Source organism: Dreissena polymorpha, chromosome 6 (assembly GCF_020536995.1).
Source record: "Dreissena polymorpha isolate Duluth1 chromosome 6, UMN_Dpol_1.0, whole genome shotgun sequence".
Lineage (NCBI taxonomy): Eukaryota > Metazoa > Mollusca > Bivalvia > Myida > Dreissenidae > Dreissena > Dreissena polymorpha.
In genome coordinates, this window is record NC_068360.1 from 77,595,445 (window position 1) to 77,599,529 (window position 4,085).

Genomic DNA, 4,085 nt, shown 5'->3' on the forward strand with positions numbered 1-4,085 from the left:
AGAAATGGGAAAATGCAACAAATTTGATTTTTTAATACAGATTTATTGTTTGTTCATGTGTTTGTCTTGGTATTAAATAGTAAACGACAAATCTTTTTAACGTACAATTTGTGTCATTCCCAAAACAGGAGTATTTTCAAGTAAAAGTCATTGCTATTTTTTTTCATTAAACGAAGCATAGACATATGTAACTAAAACGTTACATGCTATAAATTGTTTAACTTTCACTGATAATGAAATCCAAATGTTTGAGTCGTTCGGGAATACAACGTGCTACGATTATGTTTCAGCCTCCCCAATTGATTTTTAGGACTTAAGGGGGTAAAAAATTTACCACATTTTGAAAACAAATGTGACAAAATTAAAGGCTTTTTTTTGTTATCATCTATTTTCATTTAATTTATTTGGAGCGTAATATAATTATGCATCTGTGGCAAATTATTTGATAAATGTTTTATAAGTTAGCAAAATGTAAGCATGTAATTTATCTTATAAACAAAAATACAATGCCCTTTTCGTCTTTAAAATCACTATCTGAAGAATCCCGCCACTTGTCAGTTCAAGGTTAAAACAGCAACGCTGAAATTTTTTATAGTTTGTGCGTGTGGGCTGTAAACCCAAAAATAAATGAACACAGACATGATGCACTTTTTCGAAATGTGATATTTCCATTTAGTTTAATTTGATATGTAATGTATAAAATTACATAAGAGTATCGGAATATATAGTAATAGGCATATAGCGAAATAAGGAGGGCATACATGTGTGCTTTATCACGTTTGGAATTATGCCACGAGTGCACAATAACATTAGAGGTACTGACTCAATATTAAAAAAAAAAAATTATTATACCCCTGACCGAAACACTTCCAAAATTTGTTTTTTCCCCATACTGGTCACATAAAACGCCATTATTTGCGTTTATCATGCTAATCTGCTATGTTTTATCATTCATAGGTCACGCCTACTTGGATCTATTTTTGAAGGAATGTCGTAACAAAGTAAACACATAGTCTATCTTGGATATAAGTTTCAAATGAGAAAATAAAATAGGGATGATTTCAAAAGTTTTGACAACTAACATACGCGAAGTAGTATCTGAAAGAATACGGATACGTCCTTGTTAAAAACGAAACACTTTATTGAGTGTATACAATTTAGTTTAAACCTATTTATTTAAGAACGATAGCATCGAAACCAAAAGGCTCTTTTGAACATTCTCGAATCCGTTGTTAGTTTTGTTTTTACACCAGCACTTGGTCTATTTGGGGTAGATCTTAAGAACGCCCTCGTAGTGGATTGAACCGTGACCTCACGGTCGCTAAGAGGGCACCATATCCACTACGCCGAGTCGACCTCATAAAACGATTTCAACATTCGCCATCCATCTCAAGAGTTGATCCTTCATGTTTAAATGCATTATTTGAAAGTCTTGCCTTACAATGCACACACTTTTATAATCTACTGGATAATAAAATTGTCATTCATTTTTGAGCTTGCATTTTCGTTGCGTTTGAAACATAGGACCACCTATATTTGTTCTACATAATTTTGTTAACGAAGATGCCATTAAATTCCCCCAACTTTCACAATACATTTACGTTTGAGAATACGCCATGAAACGTATCAATTCGGTTATTGCTACACAATGAAATAATTTTGTTATAAAATAATAAGATAATTATATTGTACTTTGCGTTCGTTTCCTAAAATTCTATGTAAACCGTCATCACAAACGCGACAAAATTCACCTCAAATTTCTTAAGAGTAATTGTCAGTATTTCAATATCTAGTCAAGCATTCCACTGGTTATGATAATTTAAAGTCGTTTGGATTGCATAGTTTGTGTAAATGTTTCAAGCGTTGTCTTTTCACACCTTTGTAAACATGTCTTGAAGTCGTCCATACGTGCGAAAAGGCTCGGCAAGCCTCGCCATTTTCTACGGCATATCATGCTCGTCTGATATTACATATACAAAAAGTCACCAACCATGTATTCTCTATATATCATGACTTACGACGTATTGGACACCTCTTGTCTGATATCACTTACCCAAAGTCACCAGCCATGGGTTAATGTATCACAAACCTTCGCGGTGTATGATAACAAATATACTGCGTTCACAGAGCGTTTGCATGATTAATTGTATCTGCAGTTTCGAATGTGGCACTTGGAAAGAACGCTTCTCAAACGGACACAGCTGATGGAGGTACCCCAGCTCTTGCCGTGGACGCAGATCCGTCCACCTGCTCAGTGTCAGCATCAGCTTCGGCTGATTGGAAATTAGACCTCGGAGATTACTTCATAATAGAAGAAGGTAATACACTTATTCAGGATAATTAGGAGCTGTATCTCTTTCCCAAATGGTGTATTCGCTAGCGCATTTTATTTGTTAATGAATAATGACTACAACACAAGGCTTTAACAGTATTGTCACATTGTAGCAGTTTGCTAAAGGTCAGGCCAAACGTCAAACTAAATTAAAAATGTGCATAACGTTCACATTGCCATTCAAATATACACTTTAATGTTGTCATAATAAAAACAAATATCCATTTATCATAGTATAGATGCGTTTCTTTACATTCAAAATACGAGTGGCCTATGATGTAAAATATTATGCACATAACTGTCACATTGATATTGATGCGTATACTAAGGTCCATTATTATTTCTCGTGTAAATTTCGAGAAATTGTAATTATATTGATATAAAACAGTTAAATGGTATTTCAAATCTGCAGAAATGAAGGGTCTCGCATAAATACCAAGTTTCATTATACAGTTGAATGCAGTTGTTGAGATATTAACATATTTAAAAATTATATTTCTTGTAACACAGACTTGACGTTAAAACTCTAGAAAAAGGAAATAGTGTCCTTTATACGTACGTACATCGTGTTTGATTTAATATTCATCAGTATTCGCTGAAAAATCGCAATATCCGGCTTTATGATATGTACTCATTTTGTCAGTGTTTATTTTGGCCGACGGACAGACAGACGGATGGTTGATTATAGGAATAAATATACAGACATTAATATGGGAAACTTATAGCTGAGTGGAAAGAACAAGTTTCATGATAATATATTATGTTTACTTTAAAGTTCTTACAATTTTAAGTTTTGTTCTATGTGGAAAACCTCAACCAGTCCTTTTGACCAATGTGACATAAGGGTTTATGCATATTCCTCATATTGCCATCTATAAGTGATTTTATATTCATCCAAGTTTTGTCATTACTTTTAAGATACCATAGGAACTTTGCGGACGTCGGACTGAGAGCTTTAAGGACACAAACGAAGCTCGAAGGGTAAACCCTTACTTCCCTCCGGTGAAACCAGGAGGGGACTGATAATAACTTGTGTCTTAGGATTATTTTTTGGTTTAAACAAAAATAAAAAAAGTTGCGTTTTTATCTTAATAACAATTATAAATTTATTGAAACGTATGTTCAGTTTCAGAAACAAGAAGTGAATCACAATGGGTTTCATCTGTTGTAAACGCTTCATCGGAAAATGCAGGGTATTACACTTAACTAGTGTTTTGACTTATAACTTAGATATATAATACTTTAACATTTGATACGTTAATTTATTATACCTCATTCTGTATTTTTTTAAAGACCAAACGTCTTTTCACAGGGTATCATTTTTCTATGTTAACCTCGTATTCTAATCACTATCTTAACAAGTGACTGATTTTTTTTCTACAATTGCACATATTGCAGATGGGCTTCAACAAATATAACTGGTCCTAATGACACTCGCGTTTGGATGGCCATAAATGTGAAACGTAATTATATTGCGGTAAGTAGTACCTAAAATATATGCTTCTTAAGGGACTCGTTTACATATGGACCAAATAACAATTGTCAAAAGAATGAAACAGATAGAATCATACAATCATACAATCATCATCATCATCATCAAAAAATCATAAATCATGAATTTTCATCAAAGATTAAACACGAAGTCATATATTATATTCAAACAAGCGAAAACCCATGACTGAAAATAATGTTAAATGTATCAGTTAGTTTATGGATAACAATCGATTGAAATCGGTAAACTATGAAAGTGTTT